The sequence below is a fragment of the Neomonachus schauinslandi genome, chromosome 12 (genome assembly GCF_002201575.2).
Source record: "Neomonachus schauinslandi chromosome 12, ASM220157v2, whole genome shotgun sequence".
In the NCBI taxonomy this organism is placed as follows: domain Eukaryota; kingdom Metazoa; phylum Chordata; class Mammalia; order Carnivora; family Phocidae; genus Neomonachus; species Neomonachus schauinslandi.
Genome location: NC_058414.1, coordinates 39,206,181 through 39,217,182, shown reverse-complemented (window position 1 = coordinate 39,217,182; position 11,002 = coordinate 39,206,181). Strand labels below are relative to the sequence as shown.

General features: G+C 38.0%; 1 non-coding gene across 1 annotated transcript; it reads left to right on the top strand.

Annotated features, from left to right (window-relative positions):
* Positions 1 to 1,012: 1,012 nt before the first annotated feature.
* LOC123326432 lies at positions 1,013 to 1,143 on the top strand. Its single transcript, XR_006541092.1, has one exon. It is a non-coding gene; the product is annotated as a small nucleolar RNA SNORA63 (small nucleolar RNA).
* The last annotated feature ends 9,859 nt before the right edge of the window (positions 1,144 to 11,002 follow it).

The window sequence follows — 11,002 nt, the reverse complement described above, 5'->3', positions numbered from 1 at the left end:
TTCATGGTCAATAGGGTTATCCAGTCACTCAGCAATTCAAGTCACTCAACAAATAGTCCAGTTGGGACAACCAAAGGACAGTGGCTTACCATGGCTATTCCACTCAATAAGACCTTTATCAAAATGACATAAGAGTGCCAATGTGCTGAATGAAAATGTATCCCAAGTGGCTGCTTTGCCAAAAGTGTAAATTATGTGGCAATATCTAAAAGAGCATATTATAATTTCAAATTTCTCATGAAAGAATATTTTTCTTTGGGGGTACAAAAAAGAAAAAGAAACATCTTATAATAACCAGTAGATTTGTTTTCTTCTGCCAGCAGGAAGAAAGAACTAGAAAATGTTTAGGGAATTCCCAGACAAAATGTACTGTTCAGTTTGGTCTTTGCATTTACTCTTGCAAACAGTATGAGACACGATTTGCATTTGGGCTTATCAGTCAGGGAACTGACAGTCTGTGAGCAAAATGCTCTTATTAAAATAACCCAGCCGAAGCAGCTGGAAGCTGTGGTCAATTTACAACTTTCCATAAGTGACAGATCACAAATGTTGTTGGCCCTAACCAGGTCCTATCCTGGATAGGCTGTTCCATTTTGGGCTGAAATTTGCAAACAGTACATCTTGTTTCTCTGGAGAATCCTCCTTCAAGTTAGTCCTTGGGGAAAGCTTTTTCTGGGAGCCAATATCTTCTGGCACAACATTTACATGTAAAGCTTCAGAGTAATTCAGTTCTTCAGGGTAAATGCAAACTTGGTAATGGTGTGATCTTGTCTTTCAGAAAGCTTTCCCCAAGACAGAGGCTCACTCACATGAGACTCCTTGGGTTACAGCTTTTCTTCCTCTATTGCAGAATGGCTGACTCTGACTCTAGAATCAGTCCTGGATTTGGATTCTGTCTCAGCTGCTTGTTAGCCTAATAAACTTGGACAAGGCATTTAACCTTTTAAGCCTCAGTTTCTACATATTTTGAAAAGGTGTAATAATATTGCCTGGCTTCAAGAATTATTGTGGGATGCAGGATCTAGTTACAATGTAGCTATAAAGTGCTGCCTTGTCTTTGCCCCCTGCTCAAAATAAAGCTGTTACCTTTCTAGCCCTGTCCGCCATGGTGCTTAGCAGCCAGGGATGCATGGTCTCAGACATGTTTACCAAGTAAAACACTGACTTGAGGGGTGCCTGGGTGGCTCAGTCATTAAGCGTCTGCCTTCGGCTCAGGTCATGATCCCAGGGTCCTGGGATCGAGCCCCGCATCGGGCTCCCTGCTCAGCGGGGAGTCTACTTCTCCCTCTCCCACTCCCCCTGCTTGTGTTCCCTCTCTCGCTGTGTCTCTCTCTGTCAAATAAATAAATAAAATCTTAAAAAAAAAAAAGAATTATTGTGGGGATCAAATACTAGTTGGAAATTAGAGTTACCTACCCCCCCTTAGAATAATTGAGACCATTTTGCATAAAATTAATTCACTACATGAATGAACAACAGCAGATAGTAGAAATAAACAATTTTGTAATCTCAAGTCTCTGAAAGCATTTCTCTCAAACTTTTATTATAATAAAAAGGGCAATTAGATGCAAATGGAGGGTTCTAGATGTTCATCATTGCCTCCCATGAATTCCCAGAGATAGAGTGGTTTTCTTACATTACAGATTAAGCAGTAAGAGTTGATTGATTTCCTAGACCACAAAAAAAAAAAAAAAAGCCTCAGTTTTCTATGGGAAGTTACTTTTGGGTCTGAACTAGTTTTAGATAAACTGGCAAGGATTACAGAACTTGAATGAATGATAATTGGCTTTTGTAAGGTCTCCCGCTATTTAAAATTTTATGGTCATTATTTCAAACCAGTGAAAATGGAAGTTACGTTAAAGAAAGAAGGTTATTTCTCTTTTGGCAAAAAGTTTAGTAGCTATGCTGAAGTGGATGAACACTTTTTTCCCCTCCATGTAAGGCCTCTAGCCATAAGGATATGGGCCACACAGCTTATGGAGAATTTAATTAAAAAAAAATAAGTATTATCTTCCAATGAGAGAAATTTATGTATGTAATTTTATCAGAATATAAACAATCATACTTAAAGGGATGGTTGCAGCATTCTTTCTATGATCATTTGTGAAGTTATTCTTATCTTCATTCTTTTCCGATGACTGAAATACTTGTCTCTATGCAGTCTACATCCAAAACATATTTTGATTTTTAAAAGCATTCTTTGTGTATTTGGAGATATGAGCAAACAAATGTTTACTTTGATTTAAAAATGGTTAATTGTACATAAACAGATCAGATTTTGACAATTTCTTGTGGAAAAACTGGAGTACTCAGGGACCACATTAATGGCATATTTCTTCATGAAGAAATATGGGCATGAAGTTAATTCAAACTAGTTATCAAAATATCTGAAAATATTAGATTGGCTATTTATTTGTTGTTTATTTAACAATATGTCCTTTCATTATAAACATAATTATTGGGACATATTTTACATACCATAAAATTCTCCTATTGTAAGTGTATAATCATATATTTTAAAAGTAAGGTTATATAGAGTCTTGCAACCATCATAACAATCCAATTTTATAATGGATTGACCAATTATTGATCCTGTGTTTTAGATTGTTTAGACAGAGCCTCAGGAATGTGCAGCCAAAATGGAAAGGTCCTCAAACAAGTTCACCATTCCAGGCTTGCATTACTAACGTTTATCACTGAGTGATGAAATTATTTGTATACAAGTCTCTGTCCCTGAGTATAGCCTGTGAGCTTTCCAGGGAGAATCTGATCTGGCACAAGAATATACTTTAATGCATTTCCTTAGAATATCAGAATTTGGGAATGTCATCTTTGTGGATGGTAGATCCAGTACCAATGAGAGCCGTAGAATTTGAGGCACAAAGATCCAGCATCAGGCCTGCTCTCCTACTTCCTCAGCTTCTCTAACTTTTCTTCAGTGTGAACATACCTCATACTGGAAGTGTTTTTGCTGAGTGTAAAATAGGTGAAGACTTCCCACAACTTTGGGATGATGATGTAGGTTTTTGAACTACAGTGAACAAGAAGTTTGTTTCACCAGCAAACAAAAAGGCAGGACCTGAGGAGATGGACATGGGCCATTTCTAAATCCCAGGGCAGAGGGCGATTTGTTGGCACACCTGCCTCTCTAGGGCTCCTTCTGTCAAGGACTTATCCTGGAGCTCCACTGCTATCTTGGTCAGTGTCTTCACAGAGCAAAGGACATATAAATATCATACAAAAGTCACTGTTGAACACTGCTACTTGCAGACAATAATCATTTTGCTCTCAAGCTACCAGATGTTGAATATGGCACTGCAGCCATCAAAACTGGCATCCTCCGGTGATGGGTATTAAAGAGGGCATGTTCTGCATGGAGCACCGGGTGTTATACGCAAACAATGAATCATGGAACACTACATCAAAAACTAATGATGTAATGTATGGTGATTAACGTAACATAATAATAATAAAAAAATAAATGGCCAAAAGAACTGTGCATATAATATAAATGTAAGATGTTATTTTTATTATTATTGGTCTCAGAGCCTTAAACCTTACTTCCTGAACAAACCTGCATAGCCAACAGCACTTTGTTATATATATCAAATATATATTTGACTATAGAAAGTTATGCTTCATTTTTCTTTCATCTGAACATCTCCAAACCCTTTTCCCAAAGTCCCATAGCCAAGGACTTTAAAGAAGAAACAACTAGGCTCATATTGAATAGGTCCTTAAAGAAGAAACAACTAGGCTCATATTGAATAGGTCCTTAAAGAAGAAACAACTAGGCTCATATCGAATAGGTCCAGTCCTCAGCCAGGGGAATCAATAGGCTTTTGCCTCAAGTGACGTTGGAAGGCAGAATGAACTCATGGAATAAACATGTGCTTTGGAATAAATGGACCTGTAGTATCTTAACATCACTGCATCTCAACTTTTCCTTCTGTGGTGGGATAATAATACCTACCTCAAGGTTTTGTGAGGATTAAATAAGTATATGAAATAGTTGGAACATGGTAGTCACTCAATAAATGTAGTCCTTTCCCAAGCACTAGTGATATAATGTATGGTGATTAACATAACATAATTAAAAAATGGATATACATTTCATGATTTACCTGTTTAATGGATTGAAATTTTGATAATCTTGGCTTTTGTAAATAGTTGAGCAAATAACTAAATAAAGCCCTTATGAACTAAAAAAAAAAAAAAAAGAAAGAAAGAAACCGGCATCCTTCACTCTAACAACAACAGCATTCAACTGGGGATAGATCATCTGACCTTCTCCTTCAGGCTGCCAAAACAATTGGTTGAAAAGTAAAAATGCAATCAATCAGTTCACTGCCTTGATACATGCTGGATTCCCTCTCATCCCCACCCCACAGACGAGGCTCATTTGAATGGCTTTTCTTACAGAATTGGCAGCCATTTTGGCAGCTTGTAAGGAGAGCCTCAGTGAGAAATACTGGGGAGCACTTGCTGGCCTCAGGGAACATAATGATTTAAACCTTATGCTGCAGTAGTCCCGGGTGAAGCAGAGCTACAGTCAGGCCAGGTATACTCATAACACAATGCCTGACAGATTTCTCTAAACAAAGTAAAAAAAAAGGCTGTCAGCAAAGACGCTCACCTCTATGGGTCTCTTTTCAGAGGGGTGTCTTAGAAAGGGGAATGTTTGCAGTCTGCTGAAAAGAGGGACAAACACTCTGTTAAACGTCAAATCCTCCAGGTCCCTGCAGAACATTAAATTCTGACTCTTACAGACAAAAGACAGAACCTATACTCAAGAATTTATGAAGTTAATTTAGCTCTGAGGTGGAGTAAGCAAGAACAGGACCCCATTAACCTTGGACAGACAACTGGGCTTATATCATGGTTTGGAATATTGCCCTTAAAATCCACAATTGCTGTATATTACATGATCTCTTGCCTGCTAACAATTACTCCATGTGATCGAATGACATTTCTCCCCCTGCTCATAATAATATGCCAATTTCCCTGGAGCACAGGTGTCATCCAAAGAAAGTCCTATTTTTTACAAATTTTTTTTTCATTAGTTTGCTTGGCCAGATGGCTACTACTTATTTCAGTGCTTCAATATTCCCACTAAGGTTTTCTGGCCCAAGTATGAATATGTAAAAGAAAAATAGAAGGGGACATGGGGCTTTTAATGCTGTGGTAGAGTGGGTGGGTCAAGGCCAGAAGTCATATAATTAAGACTTTGCATTTATGAGAACAACATGCGTTTTGGAGAATTCAAGATGGCAGCCTCTTAATTTGAGCATCTAAAATTTCCAAATCATAAGAAAGAGCCACAGTGTTACACTCGCTAGCCAGGTTCAAACAGAACAATGGCAACCTTAAAAGCCTCAGGCTAAATTTGCAGCATAGATGGCAAAACATAGAAATCTCCCCTTAGCTCCTATCCCATAATATTCTGTGACACAATGATGGAGCTTGGGATGCATTTGGACATTGTACACAGTTGCATTAGATATACTGCTGTGCTTTATGGTCAAATATTTATGTGAGTGTTTTCTCTATTAGGCTGTGGCTCTGTGAGGACAAGGACTATAACTTAGGCTTTTTTTTTTTTTAAGATTATTTATTTATTTATTTATTTGAGAGAGAGAGAGAACATGAGCAGAGGGGAGGAGCAGAGGGAGAAAGAGAAGCAGACTCCTTGCTGAGCAGGGAGCCTGACGTGGGCTCAATCTAACTTAGGTATTTTTGTAAAAGATTAATTTATTTATTTTAGAGAGAAAGAGTGAGAAAGAGCATGTGCATGAGTGGGGGGAGGGGCTGAGGGAGAGGGAGAGAGAGAATCTCCAGCAGACTCTCACTGAGCAGGGAGCTTGACATGGTGCTCAATCTCATGACCCTGAGGTCATGACCTGAACTGAACTCAAGAGTTGGACGCTCCACTGATGGAGCCAAGCAGGGGCCCCTAATGTAGGCATTTTTGAATCTCTAGCTTCTAGCTCAGTTTCACAGTTAAGTATTCTGTGAATGAATAAATCATAGCAGTGTAAAGAAACTGTAGTTATGAAGAGATACATCTTTAATGACTTGGTGCCAAACTCAGCCAAAGTTCTAGAGTTGGGGAGTTTCCTTAGTTTAGATCATCAGGTGAAAAATAATTCCTCTTAACCTAATTTTAAAGCCATCATGTATTTGTCTTCTTTCATGGAAACTAGATCAAATATAGTGTAAGGTCACCTTTAACAGACATTAATATAAAATCAAATTATTTGGGTGCCTGGGTGGCTCATTCAGTTAAGCAGCTGCCTTCAGTTCAGATCGTGATCCCAGGATCCTGGGATCCAGGCTCGCATAGGGCCCCCTGCTCAGTGGGGAGTCTGTTTCTCCTTCTACCCCTCTGTCCTGCTTGTGCTCTCTCTCAAATAGATAAATAAAGTCTTTAAAAAAATCAAAATCAAATCAAATTATTTATTTATTTTTATTTTTTATTTTTATTTATTTATTTTTAAAGATTTTATTTATTTATTTAACAGAGAGACACAGCGAGAGAGGGAACACAAGCAGGGGGAGTGGGAGAGGGAGAAGCAGGCTCCCCGCAGAGCAGGGAGCCCAACGCAGGACTCGATCCCAGGACCCTGGGATCATGACCTGAGCTGAAGGCAGTCGCTTGACCAACTGAGCCACCCAGGCGCCCCAAATCAAATTATTTAAAAGTATGTTTGAAAATATACTTCTGGTTTTTAGAATCATCACAAAAGGCTAGAGACCCCATTAGTGGTACCTCCTTTTGGATGACTCTTTCAATTATTTCAGGGGATTGAAGTTCCTGTCCATCTCAGACTAACACCCATACAAGCACTGTTAGGTGTCACCACCCTAGACATTAAGATTATATAGATTTATACATGTCTAGCTAACACCAAACCTAGAGGCTCACATGTCTATGAAAGAGATTATTATTGCATAGTTAAAAACTCTTCTTAGTTATTAAGGTATCACTTAAAGAGCAGTAAAGCTAATTTTACCTGCTCAAAATACATGATAATGCTACTCATACTTGTGTACATTATTGGAGTATTGGGATTTTTGGGTTCTAGATAACTTCAAGTTGTTTGTCTTTAAAAAAAATTTTTTTGAATATAGCTGACACACAATGTTACATTAGTTTCAGGTGTACAACAAAGTGGTTCAACATCTCTGTATGTTATGCTCTGCTCACCAAAAGTGTAGCTACCATCTGTCACTGTACAATGCTATTGCAGTATCATTAACTATATTCTCTCTGTTGTACCTTTTATTCCCATGACTTATTCATCCCATAATTGGAAGCCTGTATCTTCCACTCCCCTTTGCCTATTTTGCCCATCCCCTACCCTGCTCCATTCTGACAACCATCAATTTGTTCTCTAGAAGTCTGATTCTACCTTTTGTTTGTTTACTCATTTGTTTTGTTTTTTAGATTCCACATATGAGTGAAATCATATGGTATTTGTCTTTCTCAGTCTGACTCATTTCACTTAGCATTATACCCTCCAGGTCCATCCATATTGTTGCAAATGGCAAAAATCTCATCCTTTTCTTATGGCTACATAATATCCCATTGTGTGTGTGTGTGTGTGTGTGTGTATCTATCTCACATCTTCTTTATCCATTAATCTATCAATGGACATTTAGGTTGCTTCAATATCTTTACTGTAAATAATGCTGCAATAAATAGGGGTGCCTATCTTTCAAATTAGTGTTTTTGTTTTGTTTGGATAAATACCCCATAGCAGAATTACTGGATCACATGGTATTTCTATTTTAAATTTTTTGAGGAATCTCCATTACTGTTTTCCACAGTGGCCATTACAATTTACATTCCCACCAATAGTACGTGAGAGTTCCTTTTTCTCCACATCCTCACCAATACTTGTTATTTCTGGTCTTTTTTATTTCAGTCATTCTGACAGGTGGAGCGTGGTATCTCATTGTGGTTTTGATTTGCATTTCCCTGATTATTAGTGATGTTGAGAATCTTTTCATGTGTCTGTTGGCCATCTGCATGTCTTCTTTGGAAAAATGTCTATTTGGGTCCTTTGCCCATTTTTTAATTGTTTTTTTTTGTTTGTTTGTTTTGTTTTTTAGTGTTGAGTTGTAGGCGTTCTTTATTTTTTTTAAGTTTTTATTTAAATTCCAGTTAGTTAACATACAGTGTAATATTAATTTCAAGTGTACAATTTAGTGATTCAACACTTCCATACATCACTGGGTGCTCATCACAAGTGCACTCCTTAATCCCTATCACCTGTTTCACTCATCCCCATCCCCCTCCCCTCTGGTAACCATCAGTTTCTTCTCTAGATTTAAGAGTCTGTCACTTGGTTTGCCTCTTTCTTTTCTTCCCTTTGCTCATTTGTTTTGTTTCTTAAATTTCACAAGAGTGAAATCATATGGTATTTGTCTTTCTCTGATATATTTCGCTTAGCATTATACTCTCTAGCTCAACTCACATCATTGCAAATTGCAAGATTTCATTCTTTTTGATGGTTAAGTAATAATATCCCATTATATATAGAAAAATACTACATCTTTATCCATTCATTAGTCGATGGACATTTGGGCTGTTTCCATAATTTGGTTATTGTAGATAATGCTGCTATAAACATCGGGGTGCATGTATCCCTTTGAATTAGTATTTTTGTATTCTTTAGGTAAATACATAATAGTGCAATTGCTGGATCATGGGGTAGTTCTATTTTTAAATTTTTGAGGAACTTCCCTACTATTCTCCAGAGTGGCTGCACCAGCTTGCATTCCCACCAGCACTGCGAAAGTTTCCCCTTTCTCCACATCCTTGCAAACACCTGTTTTTTTCTTGTGTTGTTGATTTTAGCCATTCTGACGGGTGTGAGGTGATATCTCTGTGTAGTTTTGATTTGTATTTCCTAGATGATGAGTGATGTTGAGCATCTTTTCATGTGTTTGTTGGCCATATGGATGTCTCCTTTGGAAAAGTGTCTATTCATGTCTTCTGCTCATTTTTAATTGGATTATTCATTTTGGGGGTGTTGAGTTTTATAAGTTCTTTATGTATTTTGGATACTAACCCTTTATCTGATATGTCATTTGCAAATACCTTCTCCCATTCCGCAGGTTGCCTTATTAATCTTGTTGACTGTTTCCTTCGCTGTGCAGAAGCTTTTTATTTTGACAAAGTCCCAATAGTTTATTTTTGCTTTTGTTTCCCTTGCCTCAAGAGGCATATCTAGTAAGAAGTTGCTAGAGCCGATGTCAAAGAGGTTACTGCTGTGTTCTCCTCTACGATTTTAATGGTTTCATGTCTCATACTTAGGTCTTTAATCCATTTTTAATTTATTTTCTGTGTATGGTGTAAAAAAGTGATCCAGTTTTATTCTGCATGTTACTGTCCAGTTTTCCTGATACCATTTGTTGAAGAGACTGTATTTTTCCCATTGGATATTTTTTCCTGCTTTATTGAAGATTAATTGACCATATAGTTATATGTTCATTTCTGGGTTTTCTATTCTGTTCTATTGACCTATGTGTCTATTTTTTTTGTGCCAGTACCATACTGTTTTGATCACTACAGCTTGAAGTCCAGAATTGAAATGCCTGTATGAGTTCTTTATATATTTTGGATATTAACTCCTTACCAGATATATCATTTGCAAATATCTTCTCCCATTCAGTAGGATGCTTTTTTGTTTTGTTGAGGTTTCCTTTGCCTTGCAAGATAACTTTGAATTTTATGTTACATGACTTCCCCTGGATTTGTGTTTAATACATACATTAAAAACCTGATTGTGTCGTTAAGTGTCTGCCTTCAGCTCAGGTCATGGTCCCAGGGTCCTGGGATTGAGCCCTGCATCGGGCTCCCTGCTCGGCGGGGAGCCTGCTTCTCCCTTTCCCACTCCCTCTGCTTTTGTTCCCTCTCTCACTATGTCTCTATCTGTCAAATAAATAAAATCTTTAAAAAAAAAAAAACCCAAAACCTGATTGTGTTTATTCTGTACTTAATTTACTATACTTTTTACCCCAAGGAGCTCAGAGAGGTATGTCAGGTATCATTTTATTCATCTTCACTACATTTCAATAAAGTGGCAATAGTCTGATGCTAATTGTGGATTTTATGAATTAAAGGCAAAGAGAAATTAGATTATTTGTCATAGGTCAACAAAGGCCAAACATTCTTTCATACAAAATTCAGTAAGTATTCTTGAAACATGCCCAATATATATCAGACTAGAAACAGAAAACAGAAAAGAGTGATTAATTCCTGTGCTATCTTCTCTGTAGTAATACTCATATGCCAAATATTTGTGGCTTGTACTAGTTAGAATAATACTAGCATAATAACCAGCAGGTGCTAGAATGTGTAAGGGCTCATATACAATAGAAGTTTACTTCTTGCCCAGAAAATGTCCCACATTATTTAAGGCAAATGGGGAGTGGGGAGGAGGGGCTGTTCACAGTCATTCAGGGACCCCGGTTAATGGAGGCTCTGCAGGTTTCAGCATTTAGCTTCCAAGGTCATTGTGGTGATTTTCTGTGTCCAGTGGCTGGAGGAGAATAGTACCATGAGGAAAGTTTGGAAAGTTTTACCAGTGAGCCCTGGAAGTGGCGCACATGACCTCCATTCACACCCCATTAGCCAGTATTCAGGCATATGGCATTGCTAAGATGCAAAGCGGGCTTAGAAATTACATTGCTGGCTGCACTACCTATTTTGCCTTGACCCCATACTGTGAAGGGGAAATGCACATTTGGGGGAATAGTTAACTGTCATTGTCACATAAGTCATCGGTGGGTTTTTCTGACCTTATCCTTTAAAGGTTTTCACCAGTGTGTCCTCTCCCACCAGGTCTCAAAGGTGATGATTTCATGTCAGGGCAATGTGGGCTCTGATAAACAACAGCAGCCAAACCAAGGGTCATGGTTTGCCTGTGTTTGCTGCTTGACCAATTTCTGTTACTTAAGCCTGGGGTTTCACAGGCCTTTGGCTGGTGCTAAT